A 24,159-nucleotide genomic window follows, 5' to 3' on the forward strand; every position below is an offset into this window, starting at 1 on the left:
ACGCTCCCTGTGTTGTAGGTATTGATTGGAACCGTGAAATAAAGACCCGGATACGCGACAGTTGCACAGTCGATGAATATCAAAAGGTGGAAGCTTGTTAGAAATATTGACAATGTTTAACAAAGGAAACACGAGTACAGCCAGGCCTGATGAGTGGATTCTGTGAAAACGATTAATGTCATTTGACATGGAACTTAAATCCACGAGGAAGACGAACTGTATACATGTGAAATTGACAACAGGCTGTAATTGACTCGATTAGATGTATGTTGCAAAAGGCTCTTGCACGTTCTACAGTGTTAACAATGCATTATTGATTATTCTGCGTGGTTGGCCTTTAAAAGGTTATTTTAAGTGATAAAAATATAAACACGGATTTTTTGCGTATTCCAGCGAGAGTAGGACGCATGTTGGAACGTCAGGTGTAAAATATCACTACTGGTGTATATTACCGTAAATAGGCAAGATAAGTACACCTGCCTTTCAACTAAACTCATACTCTTAGTTTAATGTTTTAACATATGACAGATCTTGTTTCGAAATGATCAGTGGATGTAAGTTTCTTACCAGCCAACACCGCACCTGCCTCCAAACATATCCTGTGTTCTGTCTGAGGTCAAGATTTCCTTACAAGTAAGTGTTTTCTCCCTCCCTGCAAGATCGAATCCCTCGATATCTAACATAGCTAAACGTACATCACATACTGATAACTTGGTTCTGATCACCAAGAAACTGGAATGGGTATTTTTATGCTTCTAATTCAATAAAATCATCTGAATTAAAGACTGAGACGCGAAATTAACATTCTTTCATGTCCTGGTTTCTATTGTTTGTGTGCAGGAAAATGGGAATGGGGCAATGAAAAGTATATGTAGATAAATCAGGTTTTAAGTGCTTTTAAGACGGTTATGTCTTCAACGAGTTTTGTTCTCTGAGCTATTCACACTATAAGTATCTCATTCATATTGTGTTTGTCATCTGTGTAGCTTTGAGCTTTGTACCGTCTAGATCCGTGTTCAGTTACCTGCACGGTTCAGTGTTTGAAAGCCATTGTTGAAGACTCCCGTCGTGATATGACTGACATTTTGTCAAACCTGGCGTTAAAACACATGCACTTACTCACAGTTGCATGTAAATGACGTTAATACAAGTGCAAGTACAATATAATGGATCATTTGATTTTCAGGGCGGGATTTGTTCTAAACATGTAATCAAGGATGAGTCTTAACCCAAAACACATGTGCCTCGCAATGAATGAAAACATTATGTGCCCATTTCTTGCTGACAAGCACACAAAAAATACAGTTCGTTATTTTTTAGTCATTCACAAATATAATAACCGAATTTTGTTGGTAAAAATAATTAAATTAATGAGATATTTAAATAAATCAAAATCAAATGGTTTCTCGCTAAACAAAAGCAGAAATATATCATGGAAGAGTCAATAACCTCGGGTTCACTTAAAAGCTATAACTGCTTGTAATTAAACCTTTTCACGTGACAGCCTATGTATTACTCTGTACATACATATCTCGTCCTCATGATGCAGTTAGAAAGTAAAATATGTCCTTATAAAAGTGTTTTGCATTTTAAACCATTATATCCGTTAGGTGTCGTTGTCACAGGGTGCATTCACAACAACTAGATTAGCAATATGCTGTTGAGGTTCTTCATGTCAACGTTTGCACGGTCACGTATTGCCCGGGGGAACGTGCAAGTGTCAGCACCGGTCGTTCTCTGTCGTCTTCACAAGTTCACGAAATTTCTCGCTAGAATCTGTGCAGGAAGCCTCAAGACGGAAATGTATTGGATGTCTTCCTAACAAAAGTCAACAGTGACGTGTGACCGACAGTCCATTTCACGTAAACAGGATCAAAATGTCAAATCACTATCAGTCAGCGTTAACACATAAAATCAAGTAAGCGTTGTTTTAATCAAAGGTTTTGCAATTTCTGCATTGCGTGTGGAAACTTGATTTGATCCACTGGTAGTCCTTCAACAGAGTAAGAGGATATAAGATGATAGATGTATCGGAAGCGGTATGACAGAACGAATGATTTCTCTTGTGGCTCTACATGGGTACATGTACTTCTTTTCTCTTAATTAACTGCAGGTACAGTAATATGACGTCACAAATGACAATCGTGTGAAAAACAATTGCAATGGTATACAGAAATATATGACCACAGGTTATCGGGGTCGTGGTACCCGATGCTGTCATTATAATGGAAGTTCCATGTTTGGAAGGCTAGACGTCAAAGTAGACGGTGACGTAGTGGTTGCAGATGCAGCAGGTGCAGGGCAACCATTGTCTGTCATACAGACCCAGAAACAAACATATCCAAGAAAGCCCATGCAAGTCTAGAATATGTGGCAAGTCTAGATTTCCATAGTTCAAGGCTGAAAATGAAGAAAATCTCTGGTCTCCTTTTCATAATATTTTATGATTATTTTTTATACACAGTATTTTTCTGTAAAAATTGTTCATTTCAGAGACAAGATCTTGGTTTAGGACAAGTACTTGTGCGGCCATGTAAATCATATTTTTGTTATTTTGGCTGATGTTATATTCACGTGGATGTATCGCACCAACACATGTTTCAAATGTTCACCGCATGTTTATTAAACCAAAGTTCAGATATATTACATCCTGAGTCACTGAGTGTATTTAATGAGAGACTATGTTAACACATTCAAGTTGTGCAGAACATAATTTAATAGTATGCATGCGTATAATTGTCCACTTGCGTGAGATAAATAGACATACCTATGTCGGCTCTAAAACATTTTACATCACCGCTGTATATTGTTTTTCGAAGCACTCTGCAGTACTCGGGCCAGATGAGTGAGTGAGTTAGTGTGGTTATACACCGCTGTATTACGGCGGGGGACAACAGAAATGGGCTTCACACATGACACCCATGTGGGGAATCGAACCCGAGTCTACGGCGTGACGAGCGAACGCTTTAATCACTAGGCTACCCCATCGCCCCTCCAGACAGATGATGTCGACCAGATAATGATCAAGTCTGGATTGGACAAACCAGTGATTGATATTGTGAGTATAAGGAGGCACAGTGACACGCAGTTAATCATGTAACCCAGTCTGACCACCCGGTTTTGTCGCCTCCCGCAACAAGTTTGTGGGATAGATTCTGAACCAGAATTCCCATAGGGTCTTCGAAGTGTAATCCACAACTATCTCGTGTGTCGAACCTTTGAGATATATAACACGTACATACTTTTAGGCATGACATTTTGTACATTGTTTTTGTTTGTCTTGTGGCCACGAATGAATCAAACGCTTATCCTACGGCTTAAACATGAAACGTTTTTATTTTGTTGAGAACATACAGCAGACAAACACGGATATCCATTAATGCATGTTCTTTGGCCCTTAAGCATATAAACACAGGTAATTCTCCCTGATACACAGGTAAGTGTAAGCCTCTTTGTCGGAACATTATGATTAACTGGTTGGTGACCTCAATCCGGATTCATGTGTTTGCATCACAGATTTCTTATGACAAAGCTCAAGAACATTCCAGCTAGGCAATGCCATTATACAAATAACCAACCCAGTTTAATATTAGATTATGTTATTTTTGTATTGCTACATGGCGCCTTTCCATAACCCGGTAGAACCTGTATTTATTGCAGTATTCACCTATTAGGGACAACATATATCAATACTTCATATAAAACAATGTATGCATTCTATTGTGTTAGCGCCACTTTACGACCATTAACAGAATTGATTAAGTAATTGTTTATGCATAAATAACTCAAATGCTGAACTAATTGAATCGATATTTTAAAATTTGCATTTTGCCAACTAAATATTCAAATTACAGAGGAACTATTACTACAGATGTAGCTAATGGGAAAATCTGTGTGAAGCCAGTCAACGTCGCACCGAAAAATCAATTTGAATATTTTATGGAGCACGCCATCAAGCGATCACAATATCACACAGCTTGCTTTGAACACGAAGTACACATAGCCCTCGCCGTGTAAGCCATCTGCCGCCATCGCAACGCATAACTGACTCGGAAACATAATACTCAGCACACAGCGAGAAAGGACAGTGTAGAGGGAACAAAACCGACCTGACACCGGCCCGGCTCACTATCAGCGTCAGCCAATCAGAAGACAAGAATCCGGAATCTCATCCTGTGATTGGCCAAGGGTCAATCCATTATCTAGGTGGCGCAGAAGGCTGCAGTACGTGACCTACGCCGGGTTGCCAAGAGAGATATTAGTTGGGCAGCCGGGACCGTGAGAGTGAATCTATCGCTTTCTGTGCTGCTTACGTGACACAATAGATTAGACTGACGGTGCGCGATCGATTGGTGCACCCTGTTGGAACAGGTCAACCCAACTAAATCTTTCGACTTTTTAAATTTCCGGAGTTACTTGCTTGTGTAACATGTATTTGTAGATTGTTTTACAATGTGATTATCGTAAATAATCGATGATATTGATTTGTGTGCTTGTACAGACTATATAAATTGACCGAATGAGTTATTTCCATTAGTTCACAGTGAATTAAAGTACTTCGTTTCATCATTTGTTTGCAATATCGTCATTCAGAGCTTTTTGGATGCGATCGTAATTTTCATCACTATATTTTTGGGTATAGCATTATACGTATTATTTCACCAAGGGCACTTTAAGAGCTGAACATCGCTCACACTAATGTACTTGAAGCAATATCAACTTTAATGATAGCTCTTAACTATTTATTTATGAGGTTCAAATGGGGAAAACGATAGGGTCACAAATATAAATTCTATCTTCAATATGTTTCGTTAACGTTATCACAATATTCATAGTTTCTTTTCTCTTAGCAACATTACTAAATATTCTGTTACAAATTGGTTGAAATGTGAAACTAGTTTAGCTCGAGTCTTTTAATGAGGGTCTTTTTTATTACAAATGGAGTCAATACTCACAAAGACTCAAGAACGCAGATGAAAATGATACATTATTTGACTGTAGTTTGATTCAGCTGCAATTAAATTTAAAAAGAGTAGTTTGAAAAATAAGAAATAAATAGAAAGACAAAACATTCTCATCACATTTCACAGTTCGTATTTAGGCTCTTGATTGCGAAGATGAGAAACAAATGAGATGAGATCGGTCTAGAAATGAAATGTTTGCGACTATAGTTATTACAAAAGCTTGACAAACTTTGATTCCAATCACACATACGACGTTGTTTATCGCTGTCATATTATCCAGGTCACCTACTGCTATATACTGGGTATATACAAGCCAGTACGTGCTTACCCGTCGACACCTGGTGTCTTAATTGATTTTCAGGGGTGGTGGGGTAGCCTAGTGGTTAAAGCGTTCGCTCGTCACGCCGAAGACCCAGGTTCGATTCCCCACATGGGTACATTGTGTGAAGTCAATTTCTGGTGTCCCCCCGTCGTGATATTGCTGGAATATTGCTAAAAGCGGCGGAAAACCAAACTCACTGACTGATTTTCAACGGTCCATTCATATGACTGTCACAGCTATTTTGCCATTTGGAATCTGTTTCTGAGGTCAAACCTGGGTATTGTTTTGCACTGACGTTATATAATTATGTATCATGTATTTCGGGACGGGCTAATGTATTCCTGGTAATAACCTACATGGATGTATGAAAGACGTACGTGCCTCGCATTCCCCTAACTGCTGTATTCCCAGGCCATGTGTCTCCTCCTACTGAGACACATATCCGTTAACCGCCAGACTGCTGTATCTCCTCTGCTTCACTGTCTCGCACCCTGTAATTCAGTCATCGTAACGTATAGTCAAGGTTTCAAACTTTACAACTTACTGTTAAATTTAGGCTTGCAAAAGTCGTTAATAGTGTAAATGATAATTTCTAAAAAAATATAAATAACAGACCGGAATGTCCGCTTATCTAGACTTGCCTCTTTGAAGGATAGAATTACTATACGCCCATGGGCTTAGCATTCAGTACAGCCTTGGAGCAAGGCTAGGTTAAAAGCTTTACAGCTATTTTCAAATTTCTGGCACGTTTATTCATACAACATCGATGCGTGGAGTGGGTGGTGGAAGGTGTGTGGCACAGCCTATGGTTCCCCGAATGCTGTTTCAGATTTAATATCTCACACTCCATATTGTAAATCTTCCCACCTGTAAATCCTTCCATTGTAAATCTAACACCCTACATCTGATGCTCAATACATTGTGTATCTCGTGGTCTCTGCACCCTGATTCCATATCTCACACTCTATATCTCATACTCAGCATCTCCCACTGTATATATAACACCCTACATCTGATGCTCAATACATTGTGTATCTCGTGGTCTCTGCACCCTGATTCCATATCTCACACTCTATATCTCATACTCAGCATCTCCCACTGTATATATAACACCCTACATCTGATGCTCAATACATTGTGTATCTCGTGGTCTCTGCACCCTGATTGCATATCTCACACTCTATATCTCATACTCAGCATCTCCCACTGTATATATTACACCCACATCTCATACTCAATACATTCCCCACTGCTTATTTTACCATACATCTCACATTGTATATCGTACACTATGAGTATTACACTTAATACATCTCCTAGTGTATATATTACTTCAGGAGTATAAAACTCAATACAACTTCCATCTCAGGCTCTAGATACACAATATTATGTCTCCCACTGCGTGTCTCTCACTTTATATCACACACTCAATACATATCCCACTGTGTGTCTCACACTTTATATCACACACTCAATACATCTCCCACTGCGTGTCTCTCACTTTATATCACACACTCAATACATCTCCCACTGCGTGTCTCTCACTTTATATCACACACTCAATACATCTCCCACTACGTGTCTCTCACTTTATATCACACACTCAATACATCTCCCACTGTGTGTCTCACACTTTATATCACACACTCAATACATCTCCCACTGTGTGTCTCTCACTTTATATCACACACTCAATACATCTCCCACTACGTGTCTCTCACTTTATATCACACACTCAATACATATCCCACTGTGTGTCTCACACTTTATATCACACACTCAATACATCTCCCACTGCGTGTCTCTCACTTTATATCACACACTCAATACATATCCCACTGTGTGTCTCTCACTTTATATCATATCACACACTCAATACAATACATCTCCCACTCAATACATCTCCCACTGTGTGTCTCTACACTTTATATCACACACTCAATACATCTCCCACTGTGTGTCTCTACACTTTTATATCACACACTCAATACATCTCCCACTGTGTGTCTCTACTTTTATATCACACACTCAATACATCTCCCACTGTGTGTCTCTCACTTTTATATCACACACTCAATACATCTCCCACTGTGTGTCTCTCACTTTTATATCACACACTCAATACATCTCCCACTGCGTGTCTCTACACTTTATATCACACACTCAATACATCTCCCATACATGTCCTCTACTTTATATCACACACTCAATACATCTCCCACTGCGTGTATATCACACACACTCAATACATCTCCCACTGTGTGTCTCTCACTTTTCTCTCACTATCACACACTCAATACATCTCCCACTGTGTGTCTCACACTTTATATCACACACTCAATACATCTCCCACTGCGTGTCTCTCACTTTATATCACACACTCAATACATCTCCCACTGTGTCTCTCACTTTATATCACACACTGTCTCTCTACTTTATATCACACACTCAATACATCTCCCACTGCGTGTCTCACACTTTTATATCACACACTCAATACATCTCCCACTGCGTGTCTCTCTCACTTTATATCACACACTCACATACTGCGTGTCTCCCACTGCTCAATGTCTCCTCACACTTTTATATCACACACTCAATACATCTCCCACTGTGTGTCTCTCACTTTTTATATCACACACTCAATACATATCTTTACACTGCGTGTCTCATCACTTTATATCACACACTCAATACATCTCCCACTGCGTGTCTCTCACTTTATATCACACACTCAATACATCTCCCACTGCGTGTCTCTCACTTTATATCACACACTCAATACATCTCCCACTGCGTGTCTCTCACTTTATATCACACACTCAATACATCTCCCACTGCGTGTCTCTCACTTTATATCACACACTCAATACATCTCCCACTGCGTGTCTCCACTGCGTGTCTCTCACTTTATATCACACACTCAATACATCTCCCACTGCGTGTGTCTCTCAATACATCTCCCACTGCGTGTCTCTACACTTTATATCACTCACTTTATATCACACATTCAATACATCTCCCACTGCGTGTCTCTCACTTCATATCACACACTCAATACATCTCCCACTGACATATCCCACTCTGTTCGTCTCCTATAGGATATCACACACACATTTCCTCTCCATTCGATATCACACACACATTTTCTCTCCCGTTGGATATCACATACACATTTCCTCTCCCAATGGATATCACACGCTCTATGGCACATTCAAGAAATCTCACACTCTTATAGTACACAATCAAATCATCCCACAGGATATCTCAAACCATGTATTACACAATCAATACATCACATATTTGATATCTCAAACTATATACCACACAATCAATATATCTCACATTGGATATCATAAACCCTATATCTCACATCCAAATCATCTCCCACTGGATATCTCAAACCCTATATAACACAATCAATACATCTCACATTGGATATCTCACACCCTATATAACACATTCAATACATCTCACACTGGATACTTCACACTCTTATCTCACACAATCAATATCTCACATTGGATATCTCAAACCCTATATCACACAATCAATACATCTCACATTGGGTATCTCTAACCCTATATCACACCATCAATACATCTCACACTGGATATCTCACACCCTATATAACACAATCAATACTTCTCACACTGGATATCTCATACTCTTATGTTACACAATCAATATCTCACATTGGATATCTCATACTCTTATGTTACACAATCAATATCTCACATTGGATATCTCAAACCCTATATCACACAATCAATACATCTCAAATTGGGTATCTCTAACCCAATATCACACCATCAATACATCTCACATTGGATATCTCACAATCCATATCACATACTCAATACATTTCACATTGGATATCTCACAATCCATATCACATAGTCAATGCAGTTCACATTGGAAATCTCACCCTCTTTATCACATAATCAATACATCTCACATTGGATATCTCACCCTCTAAATCACATAATCAATACATCTCACATTGGATATCTCGCCCTCTAAATCACATAATCAATACATCTCACATTGGATATCTCGCCCTCTATATCACATAACCAATACATCTCACATTGGATATCTCACCCTATATATCACATAACCAATACATCTCACATTGGATATCTCACCCTCTATATCACATAACTCAATACATCTCAAACTGATATCTCACCCTCTATATCACATAATCAATACATCTTACATTGATATCTCACACTCTATATCACACAATAATACATCTCACACATTGGATATCTCTGCCCTCTATATCACATAACCAATACATCTCAAACTGATATCTCACACCCTCTATATCACAATCCAATACATCTCACACACTGATATCTCACTTATGTATATCACATAATCAATACATCTCACATTAGATATCTCAAAACTCTGTATATCACACAATCAATACATCTCACATCCATGCTTGATATCTCACCCTCTATATCACACAATCAATACACCTCACATTGATATCTCTAACCCTCTATATCACATAATCAATACATCTCACATTGGATATCTCTGCAATCTATATCACATAACCAATACATCTCTACACATTGATATCCCACCTAATCACATCAGAATTCTCATAATTTATCATGCGTAAATCATCATTGGATATCCTCGCCCTCTATATCACATAATCAATACATCTCACATTGGATATCTCACCCTATATATCACATAATCAATACATCTCACATTGATATCTCGCCCTATATCACATAACCAATACATCTCACATTGATATCTCACCCTATATATCACATAACCAATACATCTCACATTGGATATCTCTGCCCTCTATATCACATAACCAATACATCTCAAACTGGATATCTCTCCCCTCTATATCACATAATCAATACATCTTACATTGATATTCTCACCCTCTATATCACATAATCAATACATCTCACATTGGATATCTCGCCCTCTATATCACATAACCAATACATCTCAAACTGGATATCTCACCCTCTATATCACATAACCAATACATCTCACACTGGATATCGTGATACTCACTCTGTATATCACATAATCAATACATCTCACATTAGATATCTCACCCTCTATATCACATAATCAATACATCTCACATTGGATATCTCACCCTGTATATCACATAATCAATACACCTCACATTGGATATCTCACCCTATATATCACATAACCAATACATCTCACATTGGATATCTCGCCCTCTATATCACATAACCAATACATCTCACATTGGATATCTCACCCTATATATCACATAACCAATACATCTCACATTGGATATCTCGCCCTCTATATCACATAACCAATACATCTCACATTGGATATCTCACCCTATATATCACATAACCAATACATCTCACATTGGATATCTCACCCTCTATATCACATAATCAATACATCTCACATTGATATCTCACCCTCTATATCACATAATCAATACATCTCACATTGATATCTCTGCCCTATATCACATAACCAATACATCTTACATTGGATATCTCACCCTATATATCACATAACCAATACATCTCACATTGGATATCTCACCCTCTATATCACATAACCAATACATCTCAAACTGGATATCTCACCCTCTATATCACATAATCAATACATCTTACATTGGATATCTCACCCTCTATATCACATAATCAATACATCTCACATTGGATATCTCGCCCTCTATATCACATAACCAATACATCTCAAACTGGATATCTCACCCTCTATATCACATAACCAATACATCTCACACTGGATATCTCACTCTGTATATCACATAATCAATACATCTCACATTAGATATCTCACCCTGTATATCACATAATCAATACATCTCACATTGGATATCTCACCCTCTATATCACATAATCAATACATCTCACACTGGATATCTCACCCTGTATATCACATAATCAATACACCTCACATTGGATATCTCAGACCCTACATATGACAATCAATGCTACTCCCATTGGACATCTCGCACCCTTTATCACACAATCAATAAATCTCCACTCGCATACTCTGTCTCTCTCTTTTCATTTCTCACTCTATTCACCACACTCTATTTCTGCCATGCATTTCATTCCATGCATTGGTGGCGGTTGGGTAGCCTAGTGGCTAAAGGGTTCGCTCGTCACGCTGAAGACCCGGGTTCGATTCCCCACATGGGTACAATGTGTGAAGCCCATTTCTGGTGTCCCCCGCCGTGATATTGCTGGAATATTGCTAAAAGCGGCGCAAAACCATAGTCACTCACTCATCCATGCATTGCACATCTCATTTGTTTAAAGTACACCCTTTATTCCAAGCTCTAAAAACATTCTTCATCCCACATACCTGTAGTATATCTCACGGTCTGCACACCTTTATCTCAGGTAGCATCTTTCACGTTTTATCTCTGACTAAAGTGCGACATCTCGCGCTCCACAGATCTCACGCCATATCCCAGTCTCTCATCTCTCGCCAAATTACATGTTTTTGTTTCCTTGTTTCTCAATATACACTTAGTCAGTGTTTACCGAACAGCCCCTACACATAATACCAATGAGATCTATTGACGTTGCCTACCAGCTAATTCTGTCTGCTACACGTACAATACCTTCCTAATCCGCACACACACAGTGATAACCGGCATGGCTTTTAATGATAGTGGGGCGATCTCCGTTACTGAAACATGATATTAGGAGATTTTTCTATTTTTCAAGACGTTTTAAGTGAATGCGCAGCATGTCTGAATATTCAAGGTCTTCTAAAGATACAGAAGTCTACATTCCACATAGTTTGAGTATTTCTAGCCCGCGCAGGCGACTCTCAGCCTTTTACGACTTCAGCCAACAATTGTCCTTGTATACATATATACTCCAGCGACGCCATAACTGTGTCTACAGAGAGCCAGCGCCGGGAAGCGAGATAAATATGACACATCCAATTATTATGTATTGTCTGTATATTTTTACACATCCTCCAGCCATGTAGAATTGTGGGCAATTACTTTCAGCTAATTTACCTTTCCGACCATCTGGTGCGTATGCTTTTATCATAAAAGCGACGGGGTTTAACAGCTGGTATTAAATACTTTATGAAGGCATGTTCAGTTGGATGTATTATCTAGTAAACTTGCAAAGCAGGTGTTCATGACACTAAACAAAGAGAAAAATGTTCAACACAGCGGTAATACATTGACAGAACTAATTAACCGAGTGGGATACGGGAGACGATGAAAAGTCACGTTCGACCGATACCTTTCAGTGATTAGCGGGCCTGCATACAGTATGGTGAGATCTGTGTTTATTTTGTCGGTTAAAAGGTACACGTTTATTTCAGCCAGTGTTATACTGTATTCGCGCGGTGGAGCGGAGAAAGCATCGTACAGAAATGTGTATTATATGCACACATCTTCTTTACACGAACACATTATCCATCCAGTCTTTCAGTGTTATAACCATCAATATCAGCGAAAAATGAAATAATTATTACACGGGTTATTAAACAAACTATATTTTATCCGAATATTAGTGGAATAAAATAAATTTGAAAGGAATGGTATTTTTAATTCATGAGGTCGAACATGATAATGTTAGTGCGTTGGTTAGTTCATCCTTGTGAAGAGATAGGGTACGGAAGAACATCCCTGCACATGCTGTTGCAGGCACATTGGGCTGTAGGCACTCTGGTCTGTAGGCACTCTGACCTGTAGGCACATTGGGCTGTAGGTACTCTGGCCTGTAGGCACATTGGGCTGTAGGTACTCTGACCTGTAGGCACATTGGGCTGTAGGTACTCTGGCCTGTAGGCACATTGGGCTGTAGGTACTCTGACCTGTAGGCACATTGGGCTGTAGGCACTCTGGCTAGACTAACATCTAGTCTCTGAAATGAACATATTTTACAGGGGGGAAATGGCTCATAAAAATAAATAATAAAATATAATGAAAAGGAGACGTTCACCATTTTACTGAAACTGTGGCAATCTGGACTTGCCACATACTCTAGTCTTGCATGGTCTTTCTGGTATATATTTGTTTCAGGGTCTGTATGACAGACTAGCACTTTGGCATGTGGGCACAATTATACACATGTATACCGACGCAGAGTAAGTGCCCGGTTTCTGTGTGAGTTCCGCCTGATTTAGAAGGACATAGAATCACCGACTGTTCGGTCTGACCATTACCTGACGTACCGCCGTCAAACAGGTGATGGATTGCTGACTGCGGTATAACCCATACTGCCTGTTTGAAGACTTATTTATTCACACGTAAGGCTTCTGATGAGAGATTGATCTTGATGCTGTTTAATGATGAAGATGACTCGATCATATTTGAACATATACACGGAAAGCACCGAACTGGGTCACGGGGATGGGTTGTCACGGAAGTGGTTTAGCTGGATGCTGTGAATCGTGTGGGTGAGGTGGCGTTATGTTTGTAATGGTATGTGTGTGCGCACGCGCGTCTGTGCGTGCGTGCGCGCGCGTCTGTGCGTGTAAGAGAGATGTGGTTGAGGATGGTGAGTGGTTTTGGGTGTGCATGATGTTTTTCTCTTTTTTCTCTTTGTTTTTTTTATGTATGTGTGTGTGTGTGTGTGTGTGTGTGTGTGTGTGTGTGTGTGTGTGTGTGTGTGTGTGTGTGTGTGTGTGTGTGTGTGTGTGTGTGTGTGTGTGTGTGTGTGTGTGAGTGAGTGAATGTCTGGGTGCATGGATTTATAGGTGTAGGAGTGAATACACCTTGAGTGTGTATGACGGTGTGTGGCGGAGTCAACGTATAACGTATAATGCAATCTATACTGAACGCATCATGTGTGTGGAGTAATATTTATAATCCCACAGGGGATCATAATCCGTCGTATGAAGTACGGTAGACGTCTGACAAATGTGATGATGCACATTATTATTTATTGTGTAGTGAGGGGCCATTGTGAGAGATGGAGACGACGCAGTTAATTACAATCATGTTCGACTGGGAACATTACAAAACAGATATCCGAAGCATACTGCTCTGAACAGTCGTGTAACCTGGCTATACCGTACACGCAGATATCTGAAGCATACTGCTCTGAACAGTCGGGTAACCTGGCTATACCGCACAAGCAGATATCTGAAGTGTACTGCTCTGAACAGTCGTGTAACCTGGCTATACCGCACAAGCAGATATCTGAAGTATACTGCACTGAACAGTCATGTAACCTTGCTATACCACACAAACAGATATCTGAAGTATACTGCTCTGAACAGTCATGTAACCTGGCTATACCGCACAAACAGATATCTGAAGTATACTGCTCTGAACAGTCGTGTAACCTGGCTATACCACACAAGCAGATATCTGAAGTATACTGGTCTGAACAGTCGTGTAACCTGGCTATACCACACAAACAGATATCTGAAGTATACTGCTCTGAACAGTCATGTAAACCTGGCTATACCGCACAAACAGATATCTGAAGTATACTGCTCTGAACAGTCATGTAACCTGGCTATACTAATACACAAACAGATATCTGACACAAACAATATCAGATATCTGAACCTGTATACTGCTATCTGAACATACTGCTCTGAACAGTGTAACCTGGCTATACCACACAAACAGATATCTGAAGTATACTGCTCTGAACAGGCGTGTAACCTGGCTATACCACACAAACAGATATCTGAAGTATACTGCTCTGAACAGTCGTGTAACCTGGCTATACCACACAAACAGATATCTGAAGTATACTGCTCTGAACAGTCGTAACCTGGCTATACCACACAAACAGATATCTGAAGTATACTGCTCTGAACAGTCGTGTAACCTGGCTATACCACACAAACAGATATCTGAAGTATACTGCTCTGAACAGGCGTGTAACCTGGCTATACCACACAAACAGATATCTGAAGTATACTGCTCTGAACAGGCGTGTAACCTGGCTATACCACACAAACAGATATCTGAAGTACACTGACCAGAACAGTCATGTAACCCTGGCTATACCACAAAAACAGATATCTGAAGTATACTGCTTTGAAAAGACATGTAACCTGGCTATACCACACAAACAGATATCTGAAGTATACTGCTCTGAACAGGCGTGTAACCTGGCTATACCACACAAACAGATATCTGAAGTATACTGCTCTGAACAGGCGTGTAACCTGGCTATACCACACAAACAGATATCTGAAGTATACTGCTCTGAACAGTCATGTAACCTGGCTATACCACACAAACAGATATCTGAAGTATACTGCTCTGAACAGACGTGTAACCTGGCTATACCACACAAACAGATATCTGAAGTATACTGCTCTGAACAGTCGTGTAACCTGGCTATACCACACAAACAGATATCTGAAGTATACTGCTCTGAACAGTCGTGTAACCTGGCTATACCACACAAACAGATATCTGAAGTATACTGCTCTGAACAGCCGTGTAACCTGGCTATACCACACAAACAGATATCTGAAGTATACTGCTCTGAACAGGCGTGTAACCTGGCTATACCACACAAACAGATATCTGAAGTATACGCTCTGCTCTGAACAGTCGTGTAACCTGGCTATACCACACAAACAGATATCTGAAGTATACTGCTCTGAACAGGCGTGTAACCTGGCTATACCACACAAACAGATATCTGAAGCATACTGCTCTGAACAGGCGTGTAACCTGGCTATACCACACAAACAGATATCTGAAGTATACTGCTCTGAACAGGCGTGTAACCTGGCTATACCACACAAACAGATATCTGAAGTATACTGCTCTGAACAGTCGTGTAACCTGGCTATACCACACAAACAGATATCTGAAGTATACTGCTCTGAACAGGCGTGTAACCTGGCTATACCACACAAACAGATATCTGAAGTATACTGCTCTGAACAGTCTTGTAACCTGGCTATACCACACAAACAGATATCTGAAGTATACTGCTCTGAACAGTCGTGTAACCTGGCTATACCACACAAACAGATATCTGAAGTATACTGCTCTGAACAGGCGTGTAACCTGGCTATACCACACAAACAGATATCTGAAGTATACTGCTCTGAACAGTCATGTAACCTGGCTATACCACACAAACAGATATCTGAAGTATACTGCTCTGAACAGGCGTGTAACCTGGCTATACAACACAAACTGATATCTGAAGTATACTGCTCTGAACAGTCGTGTAACCTGGCTATACCACACAAACAGATATCTGAAGTATACTGCTCTGAACAGCCGTGTAACCTGGCTATACCACACAAACAGATATCTGAAGTATACTGCTCTGAACAGGCGTGTAACCATGCTATATCACACAAACAGATATCTGAAGTATACTGCTCTGAACAGTCACTTAACCTGGCTATACCACACAAACAGATATCTGAAGTATACTGCTCTGAATAGTCATGTAACCTGGCTATACCACACAAACAGATATCTGAAGTATACTGCTCTGAACAGCCATGTAACCTGGCCATACCACACAAACAGATATCTGAAGTATACTGCTCTGAACAGGCGTGTAACCTGGCTATACCACACAAACAGATATCTGAAGTATACTGCTCTGAACAGTCATGTAACCTGGCTATACCACACAAACAGATATCTGAAGTATACTGCTCTGAACAGTCATGTAACCTGGCTATACCACACAAACAGATATCTGAAGTATACTGCTCTGAACAGGCGTGTAACCTGGCTATACCACACAAACAGATATCTGAAGTATACTGCTCTGAACAGTCGTGTAACCTGGCTATACCACACAAACAGATATCTGAAGTATACTGCTCTGAACAGTCGTGTAACCTGGCTATACTGAAAACAGATATCTGAAGTTACTGCTCTGAACAGTCTGGCTATACCACACAAACAGATATCTGAAGTATACTGCTCTGAACAGTCATGTAACCTGGCTATACCACACAAACAGATATCTGAAGTATACTGCTCTGAACAGGCGTGTAACCTGGCTATACCACACAAACAGATATCTGAAGTATACTGCTCTGAACAGTCGTGTAACCTGGCTATACCACACAAACAGATATCTGAAGTATACTGCTCTGAACAGGCGTGTAACCTGGCTATACCACACAAACAGATATCTGAAGTATACTGCTCTGAACAGTCATGTAACCTGGCTATACCACACAAACAGATATCTGAAGTATACTGCTCTGAACAGGCGTGTAACCTGGCTATACCAACACAAACAGATATCTGAAGTATACTGCTCTGAACAGTCGTGTAACCTGGCTATACCACACAAACAGATATCTGAAGTATACTGCTCTGAACAGGCGTGTAACCTGGCTATACCACACAAACAGATATCTGAAGTATACTGCTCTGAACAGCCGTGTAACCTGGCTATACCACACAAACAGATATCTGAAGTATACTGCTCTGAACAGGCGTGTAACCTGGCTATATCACACAAACAGATATCTGAAGTATACTGCTCTGAACAGTCACTTAACCTGGCTATACCACACAAACAGATATCTGAAGTATACTGCTCTGAATAGTCATGTAACCTGGCTATACCACACAAAACAGATATCTGAAGTATACTGCTCTGAACAGCCATGTAACCTGGCTATACCACACAAACAGATATCTGAAGTATACTGCTCTGAACAGTCGTGTAACCTGGCTATACCACACAAACAGATATCTGAAGTATACTGCTCTGAACAGTCATGTAACCTGGCTATACCACACAAACAGATATCTGAAGTATACTGCTCTGAACAGTCGTAACCTGGCTATACCACACAAACAGATATCTGAAGTATACTGCTCTGAACAGGCGTGTAACCTGGCTATACCACACAAACAGATATCTGAAGTATACTGCTCTGAACAGTCACTTAACCTGGCTATACCACACAAACAGATAACAGTCTGAAGGCTATACTATCTGAAGTATACTGCTCTGAACAGTCATGTAACCTGGCTATACCACACAAACAGATATCTGAAGTATACTGCTCTGAACAGCCGTGTAACCTGGCTATACCACACAAACAGATATCTGAAGTATACTGCTCTGAACAGGCGTGTAACCTGGCTATACCACACAAACAGATATCTGAAGTATACTGCTCTGAACAGTCAACCTGGCTATACCACACAAACAGATATCTGAAGTATACCACACAAACAGATATCCTGAAGTATACTGCTCTGAACAGTCTTGTAACCTGGCTATACTACACAAACAGATATCTGAAGTATACTGCTCTGAACAGGCGTGTAACCTGGCTATACCACACAAACAGATATCTGAAGTATACTGCTCTGAACAGTCTTGTAACCTGGCTATACCACACAAACAGATATCTGAAGTATACTGCTCTGAACAGTCGTGTAACCTGGCTATACCACGCAAACAGATATCTGAAGTATACTGCTCTGAACAGGCGTGTAACCTGGCTATACCACACAAACAGATATCTGAAGTATACTGCTCTGAACAGTCATGTAACCTGGCTATACCACACAAACAGATATCTGAAGTATACTGCTCTGAACAGGCGTGTAACCTGGCTATACAACACAAACTGATATCTGAAGTATACTGCTCTGAACAGTCGTGTAACCTGGCTATACCACACAAACAGATATCTGAAGTATACTGCTCTGAACAGCCGTGTAACCTGGCTATACCACACAAACAGATATCTGAAGTATACTGCTCTGAACAGGCGTGTAACCATGCTATATCACACAAACAGATATCTGAAGTATACTGCTCTGAACAGTCACTTAACCTTGCTATACCACACAAACAGATATCTGAAGTATACTGCTCTGAACAGTCATGTAACCTGGCTATACCACACAAACAGATATCTGAAGTATACTGCTCTGAACAGCCATGTAACCTGGCAATACCACACAAACAGATATCTGAAGTATACTGCTCTGAACAGTCATTTAACCTTGCTATACCACGCAAACAGATATCTGAAGTATACTGCTCTGAACAGTCATTTAACCTGGCTATACCACACAAACAGATATCTGAAGTATACTGCTCTGAACAGTCATGTAACCTGGCTATACCACACAAACAGATATCTGAAGTATACTGCTCTGAACAGGCGTGTAACCTGGCTATACCACACAAACTGATATCTGAAGTATACTGCTCTGAACAGTCGTGTAACCTGGCTATACCACACAAACAGATATCTGAAGTATACTGCTCTGAACAGCCGTGTAACCTGGCTATACCACACAAAACAGATATCTGAAGTATACTGCTCTGAACAGGCGTCTAACCTGGCTATATCACACAAAACAGATATCTGAAGTATACTGCTCTGAACAGTCACTTAACCTGGCTATACCACACAAACAGATATCTGAAGTATACTGCTCTGAATAGTCATGTAACCTGGCTATACCACACAAACAGATATCTGAAGTATACTGCTCTGAACAGCCATGTAACCTGGCAATACCACACAAACAGATATCTGAAGTATACTGCTCTGAACAGGCGTGTAACCTTGCTATACCACACAAACAGATATCTGAAGTATACTGCTCTGAACAGTCATTTAACCTGGCTATACCACACAAACAGATATCTGAAGTATACTGCTCTGAATAGTCATGTAACCTGGCTATACCACACAAACAGATATCTGAAGTATACTGCTCTGAACAGGCGTGTAACCTGGCTATACCACACAAACAGATATCTGAAGTATACTGCTCTGAACAGTCGTGTAACCTGGCTATACCACAACAAACAGATATCTGAAGTATACTGCTCTGAACAGTCGTGTAACCTGGCTATACCACACAAACAGATATCTGAAGTATACTGCTCTGAACAGTCGTGTAACCTGGCTATACCACACAAACAGATATCTGAAGTATACTGCTCTGAACAGTCGTGTAACCTGGCTATACCACACAAACAGATATCTGAAGTATACTGCTCTGAACAGTCGTGTAACCTGGCTATACCACACAAACAGATATCTGAAGTATACTGCTCTGAACAGACGTGTAACCTGGCTATACCACACAAACAGATATCTGAAGTATACTGCTCTGAACAGTCGTGTAACCTGGCTATACCACACAAACAGATATCTGAAGTATACTGCTCTGAACAGGCGTGTAACCTGGCTATACCACACAAACTGATATCTGAAGTATACTGCTCTGAACAGTCATGTAACCTGGCTATACCACACAAACAGATATCTGAAGTATACTGCTCTGAACAGGCGTGTAACCTGGCTATACCACACAAACAGATATCTGAAGTATACTGCTCTGAACAGGCGTGTAACCTTGCTATATCACACAAACAGATATCTGAAGTATACTGCTCTGAACAGTCACTTAACCTGGCTATACCACACAAACAGATATCTGAAGTATACTGCTCTGAATAGTCATGTAACCTGGCTTTACCACACAAACAGATATGTGAAGTATACTGCTCTGAATAGCCATGTAACTTGGTCATACCACACAAACAGATATCTGAAGTATACTGCTCTGAACAGGCGTGTAACCTGGCTATACCACACAAACAGATATCTGAAGTATACTGCTCTGAACAGTCATGTAACCTGGCTATACCACACAAACAGATATCTGAAGTATACTGCTCTGAACAGTCATGTAACCTGGCTATACCACACAAACAGATATCTGAAGTATACTGCTCTGAACAGTCGTGTAACCTGGCTATACCACACAAACAGATATCTGAAGTATACTGCTCTGAACAGGCGTGTAACCTGGCTATACCACACAAACAGATATCTGAAGTATACTGCTCTGATAAGGCGTGTAACCTTGCTATATCACACAAACAGATATCTGAAGTATACTGCTCTGAACAGTCACTTAATCTGGCTATACCACACAAACAGATATCTGAAGTATACTGCTCTGAATAGTCATGTAACCTGGCTATACCACACAAACAGATATCTGAAGTATACTGCTCTGAACAGTCATGTAACCTGGCCATACCACACAAACAGATATCTGAAGTATACTGCTCTGAACAGGCGTGTAACCTTGCTATACCACACAAACAGATATCTGAAGTATACTGCTCTGAACAGTCATTTAACCTCGCTATACCACACAAACAGATATCTGAAGTATACTGCTCTGAATAGTCATGTAACCTGGCTATACCACACAAACAGATATCTGAAGTATACTGCTCTGAACAGCCATGTAACCTGGCTATACCACACAAACAGATATCAGAAGTATACTGCTCTGAACAGTCGTGTAACCTGGCTATACCACACAAACTGATATCTGAAGTATACTGCTCTGAACAGTCGGGTAACCTGGCTATAACACGCAAACAGATATCTGAAGTATACTGCTCTGAACAGTCGTGTAACCTGGCTATACTACACAAACAGATATCTGAAGTATACTGCTCTGAACAGGCGTGTAACCTGGCTATACCACACAAACAGATATCTGAAGTATACTGCTCTGAACAGGCGTGTAACCTGGCTATACCACACAAACAGATATCTGAGGTGTACTGCTCTGAACAGTCGTGTAACCTGGCTATACCACACAAGCAGATATCTGAAGTATACTGCTCTAAACAACCGTGTAACCTTGCTATACCACACAAACAGATATCTGAAGTATACTGCTCTGAACAGGCGTTTAACCTTGCTATACCACACAAACAGATATCTGAAGTATACTGCTCTGAACAGTCTTGTAACCTGGCCATACCACAAAAACAGATAGCTGAAATATACAACTCTGAACAGTCATGTAACCTGGCTATACCACACAAACAGATATCTGAAGTATACTGCTCTGAACAGTCATTTAACCTGGCTATACCACACAAACAGATATCTGAAGCATACTGCTCTGAACAGTCACTTAACCTGGCTATACCACACAAACAGATATCTGAAGTATACTGCTCTGAATAGTCATGTAGCCTGGCTATACCACACAAACTGATATCTGAAGTATACTGTTCTGAACAGGCGTGTAACCTGGCTATACCACACAAACAGATATCTGAAGTATACTGCTCTGAACAGGCGTGTAACCTGGCTATACCACACAAACAGATATCTGAAGTATACTGCTCTGAACAGACGTGTAACCTTGCTATACCACACAAACAGATATCTGAAGTATACTGGTCTGAACAGTCGTGTAACCTGGCTATACCGCACAAGCAGATATCTGAAGTATACTGCTCTGAACAGCCGTGTATTCAGGCTATACCACAGAAACAGATATCTGAAGTATACTGGTCTGAACAAGCGTGTAACCTGGCTATACCACACAAACAGATATCTGAAGTATACTGCTCTGAACAGTCGTGTAAGCTGGCTATACCACACAAACAGATATCTGAAGTATACTGCTCTGAACAGTCATGTAACCTGGCTATACCACACAAACAGATATCAGAAGTATACTGCTCTGAACAGGCGTGTAACCTGGCTATACCACACAAACAGATATCTGAAGCATACTGTTCTGAACAGTCGTGTAACCTGGCTATACCACACAAGCAGATATCTGAAGTATACTGCTCTGAACAGTCGTGTAACCTGGCTATACCACACAAACAGATATCTGAAGTATACTGCTCTGATAAGGCGTGTAACCTGGCTATATCACACAAACAGATATCTGAAGTATACTGCTCTGAACAGTCACTTAATCTGGCTATACCACACAAACAGATATCTGAAGTATACTGCTCTGAATAGTCATGTAACCTGGCTATACCACACAAACAGATATCTGAAGTATACTGCTCTGAACAGTCATGTAACCTGGCCATACCACACAAACAGATATCTGAAGTATACTGCTCTGAACAGGCGTGTAACCTTGCTATACCACACAAACAGATATCTGAAGTATACTGCTCTGAACAGTCATTTAACCTGGCTATACCACACAAACAGATATCTGAAGTATACTGCTCTGAATAGTCATGTAACCTGGCTATACCACACAAACAGATATCTGAAGTATACTGCTCTGAACAGCCATGTAACCTGGCTATACCACACAAACAGATATCTGAAGTATACTGCTCTGAACAGTCGTGTAACCTGGCTATACCACACAAACAGATATCTGAAGTATACTGCTCTGAACAGTCGGGTAACCTGGCTATACCACGCAAACAGATATCTGAAGTATACTGCTCTGAACAGGCGTGTAACCTGGCTATACCACACAAACAGATATCTGAAGTATACTGCTCTGAACAGTCATGTAACCTGGCTATACCACACAAACAGATATCTGAAGTATACTGCTCTGAACAGTCATGTAACCTGGCTATACCACACAAACAGATATCTGAAGTATACTGCTCTGAACAGTCGTGTAACCTGGCTATACCACACAAACAGATATCTGAAGTATACTGCTCTGAACAGGCGTGTAACCTGACTATACCACACAAACAGATATCTGAAGTATACTGCTCTGAACAGGCGTGTAACCTGGCTATACCACACAAACAGATATCTGAAGTATACTGCTCTGAACAGTCGTGTAACCTGGCTATACCACACAAACAGATATCTGAAGTATACTGCTCTGAACAGTCGTGTAACCTGACTATACCACACAAACAGATATCTGAAGTATACTGCTCTGAACAGGCGTGTAACCTGGCTATACCACACAAACAGATATCTGAAGTATACTGCTCTGAACAGTCGTGTAACCTGGCTATACCACACAAACAGATATCTGAAGTATACTGCTCTGAACAGTCGTGTAACCTGGCTATACCACACAAACAGATATCTGAAGTATGCTGCTCTGAA

The 24,159-nt window shown here is 40.3% G+C and overlaps 2 long non-coding RNA genes across 2 annotated transcripts in view; one reads left to right on the top strand and one right to left on the bottom strand.

Moving 5' to 3' along the window:
- The first annotated feature begins 432 nt into the window (after positions 1-432).
- Positions 433-24,159, top strand: part of LOC124291026 — a 34,349-nt gene continuing 10,622 nt past the window's right edge. The window contains exon 1 of the long non-coding RNA XR_006902122.1: positions 433-633. This is a non-coding gene — a long non-coding RNA (uncharacterized LOC124291026). The remainder of the gene's footprint in view (positions 634-24,159) is intronic.
- LOC124291027 overlaps positions 12,864-24,159 on the bottom strand; it is an 81,262-nt gene continuing 69,966 nt past the window's right edge. Inside the window, exon 2 of the long non-coding RNA XR_006902123.1 lies at positions 12,864-13,202. This is a non-coding gene — a long non-coding RNA (uncharacterized LOC124291027). The remainder of the gene's footprint in view (positions 13,203-24,159) is intronic.

This window comes from Haliotis rubra, unplaced genomic scaffold, assembly GCF_003918875.1.
Source record: "Haliotis rubra isolate DU_JTF1 unplaced genomic scaffold, ASM391887v1 Scf48, whole genome shotgun sequence".
In the NCBI taxonomy this organism is placed as follows: domain Eukaryota; kingdom Metazoa; phylum Mollusca; class Gastropoda; order Lepetellida; family Haliotidae; genus Haliotis; species Haliotis rubra.